The sequence below is a fragment of the Triturus cristatus genome, chromosome 3_2 (assembly GCF_964204655.1).
Source record: "Triturus cristatus chromosome 3_2, aTriCri1.1, whole genome shotgun sequence".
Taxonomy (NCBI): domain Eukaryota; kingdom Metazoa; phylum Chordata; class Amphibia; order Caudata; family Salamandridae; genus Triturus; species Triturus cristatus.
The window spans coordinates 383,092,041-383,112,481 of NC_140584.1; the positions used below are offsets into that span (position 1 = coordinate 383,092,041).

The 20,441-nt window shown below is 42.3% G+C and overlaps 1 long non-coding RNA gene across 2 annotated transcripts; it reads right to left on the bottom strand.

Annotated features, from left to right (window-relative positions):
* Window positions 1–2,844: 2,844 nt before the first annotated feature.
* LOC146857412 (uncharacterized) lies at window positions 2,845–16,283 on the bottom strand. Of its 2 annotated transcripts, XR_014979905.1 has the most exons (5): window positions 16,174–16,283; window positions 15,584–15,689; window positions 15,349–15,450; window positions 10,119–10,236; window positions 2,845–5,176 (listed from the first exon to the last, which is right to left on the bottom strand). It is a non-coding gene; the product is annotated as an uncharacterized LOC146857412 (long non-coding RNA). The 2 variants fall into 2 exon arrangements; XR_014979904.1 differs by lacking the exon at window positions 15,349–15,450.
* Window positions 16,284–20,441: the final 4,158 nt, after the last annotated feature.

A 20,441-nucleotide genomic window follows, 5' to 3' on the forward strand; every position in this document is an offset into this window, starting at 1 on the left:
TGTGAATGGTACTCACATCCTTACAATTACGCCCTCAGCAACTGAGTTCCTCTACGGAAACAGGAAGCATCAGCATTCACTCAATATTCAAGTTGGGTTCAATGCAAATTATATTATTGCGGACATTGTTGCCTGCTATCCTGGAGCACTCATGACTAATTCATCTTTCGCAACTGTGCACTCTGCGGACGACAAACTAGAGGAGAAATGGGAGATGGGTATCTGCTAGGGAACTGGACTTTGGACCACATGTGCAAAAGGTTTTAGCAGTCCCGTATAGAGAATTGAGCTGTTTGCGACTACTAAATCGCCTTTGACATGTACTAACCGTGCGCGTCAGTAACCTATTACCAATTCGCAAAATAGGGTTTGCCAGTTGGTATTAAGAAGGAGTCATGTCGAGGGTGTCCCTTCCTAATAGCAAGTTGGAGGGGGGTGTTTGAACATTTTGTGACTGGACTGTGATCACAAAACATTCACAGTTTAACGCCTGCTTCAGGTAGGTGGTAAGCTAGTAGCAAATGGGAAGACATCCCCAGCGTCCTACAGACCACTGCCTAAAAAAAAGTTGCCTTATTTAAAAGCAAACACAGACATGATGGTCTGCTGTCCCCAGAAGGGCTCCATCCCTGTGATTTTGGTCATTCCCAATGGGTTGCAAATTTTGACCTGCCTCATGAATACTGATGAGGCAGGCCCATTTGCGACCCACTGGTAATCGTAGTGTCAAACACACTGCTGTACATTGCAGTTTGTGACTTCCCAATTGCGAGTTGCAAAAAGTCACAATTAGGAACTCGCAAAATGTGTTGGTCGTACATGTGGCCCTTGAAGTATGTAGCATGTCATAGCAGATAAACACTGTACTTAAGATTTACTACTATTTATTGTTTTGTTATAGGTGATACTGCTTCTGCCATTTCATCTTTGGCTCTTGACTCCTTATTTGCAGCCAATGTCCACCAGGAAAATGTGTTATAATGCTGCACACAAACAAACCAGGAATGTGATTGAAAGAACCTTTGGGATTTTGAAGAGGAGACTTTGATGCCTTCATAGAGATGAGTTGCTTCGGAGTATACATCAGAGATTCTGATGGAGCAGGTCAAGCAACATTTTGTATACCTCCTCTATTTTGTATGAAAATATTAATTACATAACCTATTTACATTATAATTTGAATTAACTGTTTGCAGTGTTATATTAATCAACTATTTGCACCTCTATTAAACACCAATTACACGTGGGACTTATTGCTATTTGCATGGCAGAGTAACTCTAATAAGTAAAATTTGTATGCCTATTAATAGAAGTATATGTGTTAATAGGATATCGCATGATTTATGTCGCTTTTGTGATGTTTGCGTTCCCGTTTTGGACCGAAGGGTGAGTTTTATTGCTTTAAAGGTCGCTAAAAGCTAGGAAAATACTAACATATAAAGGCATTAGTGAGGGTTTAACATTAGATTCTTCATTTCTGTATATTATTATTCTTTTGTATCTGTTTTGCTTAAGTTGGCATTTGGGCCTACCAAAACATGGCGTCCAAAATGGAGTTCAGAAGTGGCCATCGTCTCGTGAGCGCGATGCCTACTGCGCAGACTCGGATGGCTCTGTAGACCTCCAGGAAAACCTCAAGTAGAAGCACAGTGTTCCTGGTCAAGGATAGGTACATGGAGGACTGCCAAACTTCAGTCAGTAAAATCTGGTCTAAATGAACAATTGAGACGTACAAGCAAAACTTTACAATGTTGCATGAGGACAACATGGACAGAGTAAGTGAACCAGCAAAATCCATGAGAACCCAGACTGACGTGAAAATCGGACGATATTACAAAATTCATCTAGTTGACCAATCATCTGCTTCCTTAGTCTAAGAATGTTTCATGTTATACAGAATTTCATTATAAAAAGGGTAGTAGAATTGGGAGGGGCTGGCATTCTGCGGTTTTCAATGACTGCACACCCCTATCGACCCCACAGGCGATGACAGATGCTTGCACGATACCTGGTCCTTTGGAGATCTTTGGGACTGTAACGTGCTGAGCAAAGAACTTTCGGACTTTGAGCTTTGGCCTGCTTAATGGGACAATTAAACGGCTAAATTCGGTTATGCAGAGCCAAATGAATTAGGAAAAATCCAGATAGCAAGAATAGGTAAATATAAATGTCATGCGATTTGTGCTGATTGAACAAAAATCTAAACTTTGACTGACCAAAATGCTAATAATGATTGCAAACAAAATTTAGATAAACAAATAATTGATTAACAGAAATTACGAGTTTGTGGTTTTTCAATGAAGAGATTAGAGGATTCTTAGGCTCAAATGTGTTTTAGCTGGTTCTAAATCACCATCAACCAGTCCAACTAATTGGTCCATCGACCGATTGGTGGAGTGCCGTGATGTTTAAGGTTAGGATCCTATAGGCGGTGATGCTAATGTATATTCTGTAAAATAACCTTTCTTCCCTATAGGTTATAAAGTGCACCCCCACATGTCCGGCGCATCCCTCCTCCTGTGTGCAGACCTGAGAGAGAGACGTATGAGTGCTAGTGTTATGGGCCCCACCAATGACTGCATGTGTGAATGAGCTAGTGTGACGTCGGGTCTGCGACGCAGGGAGGAAAGTTGTACATTTTGCCCTTTTTCCCCGGTTTCGCGCTGGATCAATTGAATGTAAATTAGTAGCTGTGTGTCCAATAGTAATGTGGAGTGAATTACCACAATAAATAATTGATGACAAAGCAGATGGTGATGATGGTCCCCTTCCCAACCAACAAAGGATGATGGAAGAAAATTCTGTGTTCAGCTGAAGGAAGAGACCGGAGACAAGAGATCACAGATGCTTATTTTTAATGAGATGCATTATATAAAAAAGAGATTATTAGACTTGTGCCTCAGGTTGAATAAAATATGTTAACATTTTTCTGTTACATCACAGATATTTTTTTCATTCTCTGTTCATCAATAAATACGGCAATAAGAAAATATAATTTGACATTACTGTATTCAAACATACATGTATGTCTCCGGAATATTATACATTTATTTGTGCATGTTCTCCTACCTGTTTGTCTGCTGATTGGCTGTTGACCACCCGGAGGTTTACTTGACCACTTCTACTCATAGGACGTGTCATGCACAGATAAATTAGGGCCACTTGTACCTTCGTCACTTTCTGCTTTTGTAATGGCAGACCTCTGATGTGCAGTAGGGCTCACTTTAACCTCCAAAACATTACAATTTTTTTTAAGGTCTTAGTCATCAAAATATTTTGTCTAGTTAATTGGGCATGCAAATGTAGTGACCTGTGTCACATTACTATAGTGCTAGTAGCTAGTTTTCCAACAGACTCAGTCAATTTTTTTTAAGGAAATATCAGACTTGCGCTGTTTACATCTCTGTTTGTTCCCCTTTGCTATAAAGTTTTGACATAGTGCTTGTACAGCATCTGCCATAAGTGAAATATCCTTGGACAATAATAGAAACCTGTGTAATGAATTTTTTTGTAAATCAGTTACCCTGCGTGGCAAATCTAATATCGCTACATGCTGTTTTTTTAGGATAGTTAACATTGCACTATCCAGTTTGCCAAAATGTTGGGCTAAGGGTCCTGCATCCTCCTCTGTATTTTGTTCCCATCACTGAGGCCTCAACCTATTTGTCACAGAATCCAGTCCAACTGTCCCTGTGTGACAGAAACAGCAGCAGAAGTGGTAATGCTTTGGATGATTGTGTCCTGAGATGTTGGTGGTGGTAATATGTTTGTGGGTGTAAGCTGTGGTTCTTCTGTTTAAAATGTTGCATCTGCCTCTTCCTGACATTCTGAAGTGACAGTGTTGACTGTTTCTCTGCATGACAAAACATTAAAAGAAAACTTTAACCCCTTCCCTGCTCATGACGGAACCACTTCGTCATGAGCCACGGGCGCGCTGTGCTCATGACGGAATGGTTCCGTCATGCTGCGGCCATTGGCGGCCGCTCCGCCCACGCGGCACTGATTCCCCGCCTGTGCGGGCGATCAATGCAAGTGGGCGGAGTCGTGACGGAACCACTCCGTCATGAGCACAGCTCGCCCGTGACTCATGACGGAGTGGTTCCGTCACGAGCATGGCGGCGCCGCACTGACCCCGAACCCCCCCAGCGCCGCGGCGGAATTCGTGCCGCGGCGAAGGGGTTAATAGATATTCGTATTTTATATTTCTGTCCCATTTGAATACTCTCATGGGAAAGATCACTTAGCACAATGCCAGAATCAGGCTGTGCGTTAATAGCGCTGGCAATAGAACGAAGCGTCATTAGCATGAATTTGTTTAGCATGCAAGTTTTAATGACTTGCTTTAGGGGGGCGCATTGGTGGAGTGGTGTTGGAATTAAAGTCAAACACCCTTCCTACTGTTGTGCAGACTAGAGATGGATAGTAAATAGTAGTATTCCAAAGTCCAGCGCCCCTCTAAGGCAAGTCGTTGTAACGACTTGCATGCAAAAAGAATGCGATGTAACACAACGCGTTCGTTCTAATGCTGGCGCTAAAAAGAAATGCATGCTAAATGCATGCATGATACCGTCATACAATACACTCTCATATTTGTTATATGTAGATGATTGTTATTTAACTATGTATTGTATAGTATTAAGCTTTATTGCAATAAATAACATATACCAGACAACAAGTCCCACAATGCTTTGCAATGTTTCTAAATATATAAATATGCATATAGTAATATCAATCGATAGTTTGGCATTTATATTTTTTACCATTTTTATCATGTACAAAACATTTTACTACCAAAACATAATGTGATAGAAATGATATAAGATTGCACTTGCCACTTCTAGTGACTCCTGTGCTCTGTCAAATGAAGATACACCACTGATCAATTCTAGTAGAATAGTTGTTCCAATTGGGTCCTCCAGTCGCAGTTGTGTCCCTTCGCATTGATGCTAACTCTCCTTTTTGTAATCGGAGGTGATACCACCTCTTTCTCAGTTTTTCTGAGGTACTCCAGCCACATTTATACCATCCAAGATTCGCGTCCAAATAAATTGTTTTGTAGATTCTGGGACACTGAATGTGGCCTTTCCATAAAGGTTTCCCTTTTCAGCCACGCACTATTCAACCAGTATTTCAAGTTCAGCATCGTTGAAATTGTGCTTCCTTTTTCTGCTGGCATCTTGAACATAATAGGATAGTGTTAGCGCCTGCTTAACAAACTTGCTCCTCTGCGGCAAACACAAGCACTCTGCCGTTTTACTTCCTGGTTTGGCCGATGTCATCTTGAATGGATATGGTAACATTCGCAATTTGTGACTGCTATTTGCAATTTGCTGTATGATTTTACCAATTACTTATTTAGAACTACCAAATAAAAATGCTTGATTTAACACTGGAGGGTAACTTTTGATACATTCTAAACAAGAAATTGCAAATTCGGGATCGGTATCATTCTTTTTTTTTTTAAGTTTAAAAGAATTTTATTAAGTAATGAAAAAGGAAAATGCAATACAGAGTATCAATTAGGAAGGGAGGGAGGGAGGGAGGGGATAGAAAAAGGGAAAAAAGGGAATTGCAAAATACAATATGTAAGAGAAAGTACACAACAAAACAATGATCATGGGATCATGGGTATTGAAAAAAAAAAGAAAAAGAAATTACATCAATCATAATTAAGCGGCTAATTGTAAAGAGCATGAGAATAAAACAACAGGTTGGAAAATTCTGAACGTGAAGAGGGTATCATGGGGGCTTAGGAACTTCTTGTTGAGCAGGTGATGGACGAAGGGGGTGAGCAACACAGTTATCTAAATATAGCGTAATGGGGAGCCACAAGTCAGCACGTTTAGCTGCTAATTGAACAGGAAAGACAAAGACATTATCAAGTCTATGGTTATGACAGACATTATACCACCACGCTTTGAAAGAAATATTTGATGCATTTTTCCAATTAACAGTAATCTGTTGAAAGGCAACAGCCAATAACAAGTCAACAATGCAGGCATACATGTCTACGTTATTCCAGCTAGGGGATAGACTACCCAGGAAAAGGTGAGTGAGAGAAAAGGGAATACACGTATGAAAAATGACATTGACTTGAGCCCACACCTGTAACCAAAAATCGTGTACATGTCTACAAAGTAATATCATATGAAGTAGGGTAGCATTGGGAGCTTCACACGACCAGCATTTGTCTGGGGTAGTAGGCAATCGCTTGTGAAGTGTAGAAGGAGTAAGAAGTAATCGGTTATAAATAAAAAATAGGGATTGTGTCAAGGAAGCTGCTCTGGAAGTTTTACGTAGCTTTGTCCAGATTTTGTCCCATAGAGATATCGGCCAGTCTATACCAAGGTCAGGTTCCCATTGAAGTTCAACCTTGGATTTAGGTCTAGGTGACTCATGTGTGTGAAGGTGTTTATAGACAAGAGATGCTTTGGGGGTTGTGCACAAGAGGGAGTGAAGTTGGAAAATAGGGGCGCGTGAAATAGGGGACGGAGGAGAAACCGAGAGTCGCTCATGGATCTCCAGGACAGCAGCTTTAAGTAGAAGATATTTGGAAAGAAAGGATTGGGGTAAGCCAAAGGAAGAGCAGAGATCAGGAAAAGAAATAAAGGTAGAACCAGAGAAGAGCTGCGAAATCCAAATCAAACCTCGGGATCTCCAAGATTTCCAATAAAAGGGCTTACGACCAATTAGGAGATATTTATTGTGCCAGATAGTGGAAGAAAGGAAATCAGCAACGGTCTTAGGGGGATCAGGAGCAGCCGATAATAAAAGCTTAAGGGTATATTTGTGAATGGAAGTAGGAATCAAGGAGGGTTTACGAGAGAAGGCAAGATACTCTGCAAAAGAAAACGGAGAGAGGAGAGTACGTTCAACCTTAGTCCATAGAGGGCAAGGGGAAGTGGGATCTTGTAACCAGAGGGAAGCTTGACGCAATAAAAAGGCCTTCTGATATGCAGGGAAGTCAGGAAAGTTGACACCACCCTCAGAGGCAGGACGGATGAGTCTAGCAAGAGACATTCTGGGTTTCTTGAGGTTCCATAAAAATGAGGATAACATTGAATTAATCTTTGTAAAGAATTTCGTTGGGATGGGCACTGGGATATTGGAGAGTGTATAGAGAATAATAGGAGAGATCATCATTTTAATAGTATCGAGACGACCCCACCAGGAAAGATATAAAGGATGCCATCTAGCAGTGAGGTCTGCAACCTTTTGTGCGCACTTGGACATACATAAAGAAACAGTGTCTGAAATTAAGGGGGAAATGTATAGACCCAGATATTTAATGTGAGAGGGACACCAAGTAAACCGAGAGGCACTAAATTCTTGCTTGAAAGTAAATTTGGTCAGGGGAAGGATCTCACACTTGTCATGATTAAGCTTATACCCAGAGATAGAGGAAAAATTTCTGACTTCATTCAGAAAGGCAGGGAAGGATTCTGCAGGGCTGGAAAGAAAGAGTAAAATATCATCTGCATAAGCAGCGAGTTTAATATGGGAGTCTGCAATCTGAAAACCATGGATGGCAGGATTTTGACGCAGCCTGGACAGAAAAGGCTCCAAAGCAAGGTTAAAGAGAAAGGGGGATAAAGGGCAACCCTGGCGAACACCTCTGCCTAGGTCAAAATAGGAGGAGATTTGACCATTTGCAAATACTGCCGCTCTGGGACGGGAGTATAACAGGGAGACTAAAGAGATAAATCTGGGGCTGAAACCAAACCAGGTAAGGGTGTGAAATAGATAACGACACTCAACCCGGTCAAAAGCCTTTTCGGCGTCGAGGGCAATCGCTGCAAGTGAGTGCTGGCAGCGGGAGGATTTTGACAAGATGTTGAATAAAAGTCTATTGTTGTCCGTAATATGGCGGCCCTTAACAAACCCAGATTGCTCCTCGCCAAGAAGATCGGGGAGAAGGTGGTCCAATCTAATTGCCAACGCTTTAGCGAAGAGTTTGTAGTCAATATTGACTAAGGATATGGGTCTGTAGTTTTTACAGTATTGTGCGTCTTTACCAGGCTTAGGTATGAGGCAAATATGGGCGTCCGAAAATGTCCCTGAGGAGGCACCGCAGGTAATAAAAGTATGGAGAAGAGAGTAGAGTCGTGGAATCAACAATTTAGAAAAGTGAAGGTAGAATTCGACGGTAAAACCGTCAGGGCCAGGGGCTTTGTTGAGTTTGAGATGTTGCAATGCATTTAGTAATTCCTTTTGTGTGACGTCTGATTCTAGAGAGGAGAGATCTAGAGGGAAGTTGGCTGGTGCATGAATAGTAGAGAAAAAACGAGCAAGGGAACTGGGAGAAGATTGAGTTTCAGAGGTATACAAAGTTTCATAAAAACGTGAAAATTCAGCGAGAATATCAACATCCATATGTTTCAAATTATCATCAGGGTCAAAAACAGATTCAATATTTAACTTATTATGCTTAATCTTCAAATAATTAGCTATAAGCTTTCCTGCTTTGTTCCTACCCCCATAAAATTTAGCAGTGGACCTCAACAGGTATAAAGAGGCATCCTCTGTAGACTTCTCATTAAACTTCATTTTTGCTGCAACAAGGGCTGTCAGGCTATCAGCAGAATGGGAGGTGAAATATCGCATGTTCCAATTTCTTAATGTCAACAAGGAGATTTTTAGTGAACCTACGGGCATTTTTGCGTTTGTCCGCAACGTAACTAATAATAAAGTCACGTGCAGCTGCTTTAAAAGCATCCCAAATAGTATGATCAGGGAGAGTATCGTCGTCATTAAGGAGGAAAAATTCATCGAAAAAGGAAGTGAAGGTGGTTATAAAATGGGGATCTGCAAGAAGGGAATTGTTGAAACGCCATCTCCTAGGGCCAACATGTTTAGGGAGTAAATCAACGCTTGTAAGGACAGGAGCATGATCAGAAAGCAATATCGGGCCTATCTCAGAGTGCAAGAGTGATTGAGCGAGATTGTGGGAGACAAAAATGTAATCAAGTCGTGACTGGGAATGGTGGCAGGGAGAGTAAAAAGTGTACTCTCGCAGCTTTGGATTGCAAAGGCGCCAGGAATCTACTAGTTTATGCTGGGAAATAGCATGACTAAACAGTTTGTGGGGTTTATTGGGAATATGAGGGGCCATAGACATCCTATCGATAAAAGGATCGAGAGGTTGATTACAATCCCCCGCTAGAATAAAATTGTGGTCCATAAATTTAGTCAAGAGTGGAGAGAAATCAGCCCAAAAAGAAGGTTCACCCGTGGTAGGACCATAGACATTAAGGAGAGAGACTGGAACGTCTCTGAGTAATAACTTGGCATAAACCCATCGACCAGAAGTATCCGATTCATGGGTGAGGACCTGAAAAGGAAGAGACTTGCGACAGAGGACTGCCACACCATTGCGTTTACCATCACCTTGCGAGTAAAACAGTTCACCCACCCAACCACGTTTAAGCTTAACAGATTCTGCTTCAGTTAAATGCGTTTCTTGGAGAAATGCAATATCAACATTCAATTTGGCAAGGTGTGACAGAATCCGCTGACGCTTAATCGGAGAATTAATACCCTTCACATTCCATGATAATATATTCAGCGACATAACAGTAATTTATCTATAAAAAATGTGAAGAACAGAGCTAGTAAAAGAAAAACTCATGAAAAGTAGAGAAGACAGAGAGAAAAGTGCAAAACTGGTGGAAACACGTTGAAGTAGAAGAAAGAAAGTAAGTGATCAAAAATGTGAGCCATAGCAAGGGAGGAAGAGTAGGATGGAACATTGTCAAGAATGACCCAAAAAGCCAGAAATAAGGAAAAGGTGGAGAGAAAAATGGAGCTAGAAAGACAAGGAATGTAAATCTCACAAAAGACAGGAGCAAAAGCACTAGCGCAGAGAGGAGAGTATAGAAGAACAATGTGGGTGCTGGAGTAAGAAGTCGTAAAGGGGAAAAAAGTTGAGAAACGAGTGTACCAAGAAGAACAAGGAATGCAATGCTTACATGAACAAAAGACTTCGATCAGAGATAATAACTTACAATAAAAATGTGTGAACAAGAACATGAACAAAAAAAAGGGGAAAAGGGAAGAAAAAAGGGAAAAACCAACAGATGCACCAAAAAGGCAAATAAGGAAATAGGGGAGAAACATACCTACGAAGGAGAGATACGAGAAAGGGTGGAGGGAGGAAGGAACCACAAGGGTGGGGCAGCACATCCGGGTGCAGAGAGGCAGGGGTCAAGAGACATCATCAAACACAGGGACAAATTCCTGTAAGACGAAAAAAGGAGAACAAAGGATTAAAACATACCAGGAAGTCATGTTGAAACTATGACGAACAAGGAAAACAAAGAACAGTCGTCATGCCTTGACAATAAAGAGTTAACAAAGTGGGCAACTGGAGGATCAGAAAAAATTCAGGTGAAATACAACCAAGAAAAAGTTCTGAAGAAACACATCAGAAAATGCAATAGCCATATGAGAATTACAAGAGCAGCAATCAGCCATAAGCAGAGGAAGATGATCCGGAGGCATCCATGGCGGATGATTTGTGGGCATTGATGAAACTTTGTAAACGTACTGGATCTTCATAAGTTATAGTCTTATTATTGTGAGTAACTTTGAATAAACATGGGTGATAAAGGCCATATCGCGCCCCCATCGCCCGCAGATCCGCTCTTAAATTCAAAAAAGCCTTTCGCCGAGAGGCAGTAGCCTTAGCATAGTCCTGTGCGAAAAATAGGGACGAGCCAGACCAGGTTAAATTCGGAGTTGATTTGGCCGCCGCTAAAACCATCAAAAGGTCAGTGTACTCTAAAAAGTAGATGATGACCCCTCTGGGCCTCTGAGATGAAGAAGTAGAGGAAGGTGGTCGACCCAGCCTGTGAGCTCGTTGAATGTTGAGAGCCTTGTCCTGTGCCAGATGTAAGAGCTTGGGGAGGAACGACTTGAAGAAGGTGATTAGGTCAGATCCCTCAAGTCCCTCAACCAGGCCATAAATACGAAGGTTGTTGCGCCAGTTTCTGTTTTCCAACTGCTCCATTTGTTGTTGAAGATCTGACACTTGAGCTTTCAAGTTGGAGACCACAGAGGATGTCTCTTGGAACGACTGAACAGATTTTTCAATCGAAGATACTCTCGTTTCCATTTGCGACCAATTATCCGTGAGGACCTGGAGCTTGACATTGGTCTCTTCCATAAAAGGACGCAAGGACCTTATCTCATCCAGCAACAATTCCAGGGATACTTGCCCCGAATGCTTTGGAGGTGAAAGAGAGTTTGACTTGAGTCTTTTTGTGTTAGACTTAGAAGTATCCTGCGGGTTCCTGGGAGGATCCATTGGCGTATCTGAGCCAGATGAGTTGAGAGAATCTTCTAGTTGCGAAAAAGCAGAGAAAACCTTGGAGTTCTTCACAATCTGAGGCTTGGTAGAGCGAGGCAAGCGCGACATTGACTTAAGTCTGCCCATGTAGCAAATCCGTGGAATGGCTAACACAGTGGAGGTCACAGGAGGCAAGAATGAAGGCAGCACAAGAAAGAGCACAGCAGAAATGCGATGGTAACGGAATACTGCAAGAAAGGAATGCAGCCGGCTTCACATCACTTCAAGTGAAAGCAGTCGTCAAAGCACATACGAAAAGTGGAAGAGGCCTACTCACAGGAGTCTGCAGTGAGTGATGGCGCTGACAGCAGAGGGCCACCTGGCATTTTATAATGAGACAACTTGCCGCTTACAAAGAAAATCAGAGAGAAATCCACACAGGGCGACAATAAAGTCGTGGCTTAAGAGGCGGCACAGAAGCAGGCAGGTGAAGCAGAAGCACTTCATGAGGAGATGTTATCTTTGCACTTGAGAAGGAAGTAGTAAACTAATAATGCAGACGCTCCGTGTGGGAGTGAGGAAACATCCAGGCAGGCAAATTATAAGCCATTGGGAACGTGTGTTTCAAGCATGCAGAGCGTTAGGCTTACATTAGAAGAAGCACATCATAATGCGCGTCGCTCGACGGGCCCAAAATGGCGGCCGCATCCGAGAGAATCCTTACAGGACTTACAAGTGACTGTAGCAGCGTCGCGCGAACTCCAAAACACTTTCGTCAAAGACGGATGGGGTCAGGGCATGTTCCGACATTCCGTCAGTTAGTCATCTTTCGGAAAACGAAGCAGGAACCGGCGTGTCTCCCAACACCGCCCCGGAGCCTCACACGAGTGCCGCCATCACCCGTCAGCGCCAAGCCACGCCCCCGATCGGTATCATTCTAATGTTGCGATTTCTTATTTGTGTCTTTCATACATGAGGCCCTGCTTTGCATTAGAATTTTGACATTCAAGATGCACGCAAGCACCGCACAGGATGGCCACTGGACCCAGAAGCTACTGCTCAGCTCCGGCTCGTCTTAGAAGTCCAGCCTCCCAACTAGGGGTGGGCGGAATTTGCGAAACTGACTTTCGCAAATAATCGCGAAATAGCGCAAAATCTCCACGAGCACGCGGAACTTTCACGAAGATGCGGAGATTGCTTTTCCCGCCCGTTCGCGATGTGTTTTTGCATGCTCGCGGGGAAATATATCTCCAACTTGCCCATGCGGTCGCTAATGGACGCAGCCATCTTGCTCGCAATGCTTATTTCCTGTTCCGGGTTGAATGACGTGTTCGCGGTCACAATGACGTGTTCGCGATCGCAAACTCTCGCTGGATAGCGCGACCGGCTACCAACAATCCAACATCTCGTGGCATACGCGAACGGATAGGAAAACGTGTCAGCGAACGCAGGGACCCGGTAAGTCGCGACCGCTTGCACGACCACGCATTTTTAAAGCACGAACGAGAAAAATACTTCAGTTTTGCGGCAGATTGTGAAAGTTTTGACATTTTCGTGATCTCCGCGGAACGCCAAAATGTCAGAATATCGCAAATTCCGCAAGCGGAACGAAATTTACCACCCAGGCCTACTCCCAACACCCATGCTCTTTTGTTACGAGGGCGGAATTTGCAGTCTGAAGTTTGTCACCTTCGTTTTGGGTTATTTGCAGAGTTTTTATCTGCTTGGTTGACATGTTATCCCTGATGAAAGCATTTTCTAGTCAGGACGTGCTGCCATTTTGATGCTCTACTCAGTTCTTCTTCAGGTTCTGTGTGCTGCGTCATGGCTGCGATAGCTGCTTATTCTGCACTTATGAAGTATTCTGCAGTTTAAGTTTACCCTATCTTCATTTCTACATTCGCTGGCTCAAGGTACATCGTACTTTTATCAACTTATGGTAGCACATTTTTTAATTGTACCTCAGGTTTTACTCTGGGCTGTGAAGCTGTAACTTTCCATACTCCATATAGTCCTTCTTGTGATGCTGGAGCATATTGTCTGAAAGTCTCCTCTTTTTCTAAGCTAGGCAGGGTCGGAATTATTGTTTTGCTGTGTTGAGGAATTTCCTCGTCATAGTTTCACTACATTTTACCTCATTGGTGTTTCTGCGCTCGTCCTCTTGCTACCAATATTACACTGCGTTAAGGGATTTTACCTAGTCTCATTTAGAACAGTTACATTGTATTGCCTCTAGTCCTTTTCATATTAGGAGGTCTCTTGCCTTTTACCCTGTCTTTATGGGTAGGACTCTGAAACAGAAGGATACGTCGTCACCCCTTTTGTCTTCTACTAAACTCATCACCCATCCCAAACCTCAACAAAGCTACATAGACGCTAAGTCCCTCACAGCACTTATGGGGAGTTCTGGTGACCGCTTTGGGATGCTCTTCTTCTGTTTCCAGAGCCCTGCCCAAGAAACCACCCTCTTCAGTAAAAAAACAAAAGAAAGACTACAATTCACCATCTAAAACACCCTCTCCTTTAACCTTAGATGATGTAATGAAGGAAATAAGAGCTCTGAAACCTTTGGTAGTTGCAAATAATGCCTGCCTGATCCACATGGAAGAGAGGTGGTCCACACATGACCAGCGCATCTCAGCTATTGAACAGAGGATCAGTGATGTGGTGAATTCAATTCAGGTGATATCTCAGCTGCCGAAGGAAATAGAGTTGCTCAAAAGGTCTACAGAAAAGCAGCTGCCTACAACTCAACACCGACAAAACAGAAGTACTCATCACTCATAATGGGCCCACACCCCGATGCCTGGAATGACACTTGGTGACCCCCACGACCACGCACACAACCTTGGAATCATCCTGGACTCGAGCTGAAAATGGACCACCAGATCAACTCCGTCGCATCCTCCTGTTCCACACCCTACGCTTCCTACACAAGACCTTCAAATGGATCCCCCTCGAGCACAGAAAGACCGTCACTGATGCCCTCATCACCAGCAGACTCGACTACTGCAATGCACTCTACGCCGGAATAGACAAAAACCTCACCCGCAACTACAAATCATCCAGAACACCGCCGCAAGACTGCTCCTCAACTTGCGCAGACACTGTCACATCTCCCAGCACCTGCGCACACTCCACTGGCTCCCCATCGAGACTAGAATCACCTTCAAGATCCTCAGCCACACACACAAAGCCCTCCACAACACAGTACCTGCATACCTGAACAGCCGACTCAAATTCCATGACCCCAAAGGACCCAATGGTTATCCCAGCTCTCCTACGCCATGGTCCCCCGCACCAGAAAGACCAGATCAGGAGGCCGCTCCTTCTCCTTACTCACGGCCAGATCCTGGAATGCCCTACCACTCCACCTCAGACAGACAACATCACTCTCCTTCTTCACTAGAAACATCAAATTTTTTACATAACGGAAGGTGCACTCAAAAGAACAAAGTCCAGATTGATATATATTTTTCAAAACTTGCTTAGTCTTCCTTTATTGTTAAAGATAGCGGACAGCCAACGCGTTTCGTTCCTTTAGCACAGGAACTTCTTCAGGGCTGTTATCAATTACAGAACAACATGTATAAAAAACGACATATATACTGACAATACACTTAAAAAACGACATATAAATATTAATGACAACATTAAACACAAATCAATGAATAACAAGACCAACCTAACATACATATATATACACATATCATTGTGTTAAAATTTGTGTGCATAGAATATTTCACATCTGAAATCTTCTATCTAAGATAAAAAAATATATATATCCCATATTACCATAACCATGGGAGGGTCTTACACCAAAAATTTAAAACATTAAGATATATATCAGAATAAAGATACAAAGAGAAAGGGAGAAAGAAACGTCAAAGACATGAGTAAATATCTGGAGATCTCAATAAAAACAATACTCAAGTACTGCTACTTATATTCCGAGAGTTACCACCTGATAAACGAAAAAAAGGACAAAACAATTTCATATAAGACAAAAAATAGACAAGTGGGGTTGACAGAAGGGAAGAGAAGAGTGAGAAAAAGCTCACCGTATAGTTAGTTGCGTGAATATATACTCATTCCATATTGTATGATTCAAACTATTCACAACTCAGTGTGATGTGTCACACGTTCAATATTCAGAAAAACATCTGTAACATAAGGATACAAAGACCCAATGGCATCATAGGGATAAAGAAACCCAATGGCATCATAATTGAAAAACTGAGTATATGGCACAAGCGCACAATTCTAAAATGTACAACCAGTGTAAAATAAACTCACCTTCAAATACGAAGGTGTAGATAATACCCCTTGAGAGAGTTTAATTGATATATTACAAAGAGTAGTCCCTCAGAATAATAAAAAGTCCTCTGTTGGACCAAAAGATCTAAAAGAGAAAGAAAAAGTATTTTCACCACAAACTATTCATCAAAGCCTTGTAAACAAAGATATCAATTCATCAGAAACGAATATATCATACCTAATATCTGATTATAAGAGTATTTTAAACATTGTTTATGTACCCCATGGGCAGTTACAAAGTTAATAAAAGATTGTCAATTAACGTGTCAACAGAGCAAAAGTGTCGTTCAAACAAGATAACAAGCTCCTCACATCATATTACCAGGCATTTTTAAATGAAAGCCACTTATCCATTTGGAGCCAGCCGAAAAAACCCCGTGTCAAGCACCAAACCATTCACATATGATAATCATTGCAATATGTGAAAAACGAATTCAAAGCAGGCTAAGTAATGCACAATTAAAGAAACACCAAAGAATCCCTATCTTTAACACAAGTTAAAAACCCATAATATTCTATACAAAAACGTTCTTATGGCCACAGATAAAAACAGACTCGAGAGCGCTTACCTCCGAAATCAGCATATAACGGACGGCATGATAACCGACAGTGAAACGACACAGCAAACGGACCCCCATTTTCGGGTTGGGTTTAAATATAACGGCCAGACGTAACGCTGCGTAGCCATGGAGCAATGTAAAAAAGGAAGGACAATTCTAGTCTGAATAAGTAAGCGGCCATCTTAGAATGGGCATAAATAGAAAGGGAGTTGTACACCAAAACGATTTATGTCAACAGACAAGCCCAAAAAAATATAACAGTTTACCTCCAAAAGCGAGTACTTAGATTCCAAAATTTAAATCAAAAAGAAACGAGCAACCTAATAACCGCAAAACCGGCATTTTTTAATAAAAATAAGAATAAGAAATAACGACTGCGCGCTTTAAAGTATAGTAGTGTAATAGAATAGGAGAAGAAGGCACACATTTCTAAAATACAAAAAACAGCGGCCATCTTGAAATAGGTATAACTGCCAAAGGAGTAAGATTGTATATGATCCATGTCAAAAGAATGTGGGGGGCAGTATTCCCTCATGTTTGAGCACCCTATAAATGGAAACGTACAGCCATATAACTGATAGGATCAAAAGTACGGGCATCAAATCATAAATGATGTCCCAAAATATTATAGTGTATATGAAATCGTCAAAAAACTGCAAAGTACTAGTAACAGCGGTCATACAAATAAAGAACCAAGCGGTCATCATATAACTACTATTTACTATTATAGGAGGCTAATCAAAAGATCGCATGGTTAAAAACCGATCCTAAAACGACAAAGTGTGATTCACTTCGCATGTCCAGTCAAATATGCCAAATTCATCTGCACCAAAACTGGCAAGACCATAGTAAATATATAGGACGCAATATATTAAATATTATGGTGACTCGTAAAAGGGAAGAAAGACCATCAGAGAAAAGAAAAACGAAGAAAAAGAGAGAATAAGAAAGTACAGACAATCATTTGTCACATACCATTAAAACTTGGCTCTTCGACAGACCCAATCCTTGATGGACTGGAACCTGCACCTCCTCTCCCCCCCAGCGCCTTGAAACCCTTACGGGTGAGTAGTCACGCTTAACAAACGCGTGATTGATTATTGATTGGCAGAAGGCTTGGAAAATAGAAATATGAGAAACAACTTAAAGGTCTATGGAATTCTGGAAAATTTGCAAGGATGTAACATGATCTTTACCCTGTAAAAGATCATTCCTAATATTGTGCATCTACCTGACCAAAGCCTACTTAATATTCAAAGAGCCAGATGTGCGACGTGCAAAATAGCACCTCACAAATTGCGAGTCATTTGCGACTCGCAATTTGCGAGGTACTATTTTGCAAACACAACAGTGTGTTTAACACTGTTTGCGATTCCCAATGGAGTTGCAATTTGCGAGGCTCTTGAATATTAATGAGCCTCTCGCAATTTGCGAGCTAATTTAGAATGACAGGCCGTCCGCGGGATGGTGGCCTGCTGGGCTCAGCAGACCACCATGTCTGGGACTGCATTTAAATGAAGCAGTTCTTGTTCTTAACTGCAGTCCGTTTTCCTTAAAGGAAAATGGGCTGAATTTAAAAAAATAAAAAATTAAACATTTTCGTTTGATTTTTTAAGGGCAGGCAGTGGTCCCTGGGGAAACTGCCTGCCCTTACAAAATATTTTTGGAGCCAGTCACAAAGGGGAAGGGGTCCCCTGGGTACTCCTTCCCATTTGCGACTCCATTGCCACCCTCTTAAAGAGGGCATTAATTTGCGAGTGTTTTGCGACTGCAATTGCGGTCACATAACATTCATACATGGCTCTGCGGTCGCTATCAGAAAGGGAATGCCCCTTGCTAATAGCAAGTCGCAAAACCTATTTAGCGAGTCACAAATAATTTGCGACTCGCTAAATAGGCTTTGTACATAGCCCACAGTGATTTTGCATGGTAAAACGGGTCGCAAACCCGTTTGTGCATGCAAAATCATGTCGTATCTGGCCCAAAGAGCCCACTGTCTTGGTCTTCAATATTCTGCAAGTTCTCCTCATCGTGAACCCTGGAGTATCATCGTTCTCTTTCTTCAGCATACTGACTTGATGCATATTTTGTCTGCTGCCAAACGACCAGGTCCACTACATTGGTCTGTTAACAAAGTGTATTTCTCGCAGGTTGTCTCTAATGCAACAGCTGCAAAAAGAAAATGCTTTTTATAACTTCATCCACAACTAACAGCCTTGAACATCAAATACAGACTTGTTCACTAATGTTTTTTCAAAATAACTTATAAAGAGACTTCTAATACTTTTGAAGACCCACCTAAACTACAGAACTTCCTTCGTCAACATTGTCTTGAATATATGGAAATTAGCACTGCTGCAAAGACTTCATTGTTATATATACTTTGTTTGATAATCTTTTTGTGCTCATGATGTTTTTCTTCCCTTCAGGAATTGTATTTCCTTACTATTTGTACTCTGTATAACTCATATTTTTTTCATTGTCTTTCAGCTCAAATATATCATTTGCTGTATATGTCGTGTTCCGTTTCATATCGCCATCCCCTCACTGTACTTGTTTTCCCGCAGCATTCATCTATCGTAGTTCATGGTAAGTTTGTTGTCAAGTTTTTTATCCTATTGTATTTATCATCCTTTATACTATTGGTTCTTATTCTACTTCGTGCTAACAAAGCAGACACAAGGAAAGTTGGCAGGGTATGCCCAGACGTGGGTCCCTTGCTTAATTTGCCACTGGATTCAACCTAGCCTGGCTGATAAGGGGTGTTACCCCAAAACCGGTCCCAGGATGCTTGTTTCCAGTCCAGAGAGCACCTGGCTTGGCAGTTCAGGCTGGACTGTTCCCATGAGGCACAGGGTCAAGACTGATTTGCATATGCCTGGGTCTGAACTGGGGTGGCAAAGTGAGATAAAGGATGATGATGGATTAAACCCAGATCTGTGACTTGGGGGGAGTGTTTGAAAAGTTTCAGCGCTCTGTCCATCATCTACTTTTGTTTGCTTTGTTTACCCTAAGTTAGCAGTGTATGCCCAGACCTGGGTCCCTTGCTCACTTTGCCACCAGACTCAAGCTAGCCTGGCTGATGAGGGGTGCTACCTCAAAACCGTTCCAGGATGCTTGTTTCCAGTCCAGGGGGGACCGGGCCTAGCAGTTTGAACTGGACTGTTCCCATGAGGCTCAGGGTCAACTGATTTCATATGGCTGGGTTTGAACTGGGGTGGCAAAGTCAGCTAAAGAACGATGATAGATTCAACCCAAATCTGTGAATGGGGGTGAGTGTCTGAAAAGTTTCACCGCTCTGTCTATCATCTCCTTGTGTTTGCTTTGTTCGCCCTCAGTTGGCTGGGTGTTCCCAGACGTGGGTCTCTTGCTCACTTTGTCACTAAATTCAAGCTAGCCATGGCTGATGAGGGGTGTTACCCAAAAACCAGTCCCAGGAGGCTTGTTTCCAGTCCAGGGAGGACCAAGCCTGGCAGTTCTGGCTGGACTGTTCCCATGAGGCACAGGGTCAAGACTGATTTACATATGACTGGGTCTGAACTGGGTGGCGAAGTGAGCTAAAGAACAATGATGGATTCAACCCAGATCTGTGACTGGGGGAGAGTGTCTGAAAGCTTAATCGATCCGTCCATCATTTCCTTGTGTTTGCTTTGTTTGGCCTATGTTGGCAGGGTATGCCCAGACGTGGGTCCCTTGCTCACATTGCTACTGGATTCAAGCTAGCCTTGCTGATGAAGGGTGCTACCCCGAAACCGGTCCCATGATGCTTGTTTCCAGTCCAGGGAGGACCTGGCCTGGCAGTTCAGGTTGGACTGTTCCTATGAGGTACCGGGCCAATACTGATTTGTATATGGCTGGGTCTAAACTGGGGTGACGAGGTGAACTAAAGAACGATGATGGATTCATCCCAGATCTGTGACTGGGGGTGTGTGTCTGAAAGGTTTCAGGGATCCGTCCATCATCTCCTTGTGTTTGTCTAATTCTGCTTCTACATGCCTCTCTCACTCTCTATGTTGGAAATTGTTGATTTGTTTTGTGGTTCTTGTGTTTCTTTTTCATGTATGCCAGAGCTGAGTCTGGTTCCATCTCCTTTAGTTACTTGCCACTCTTCTTATCCCTCATGATTATTTTTACATGTAAGGTGTTTTTTGCAACTAGGGTTATGCTTCCCGTGTTAACTTTTTGCTCTTTTTGTCTTCGTAGGAGTTCCTTACTCCCCACTTGCTTTTTTGCTATTCTGTCCTCCTACTTCTTTATCTCTCTCGTTCTGTATATTC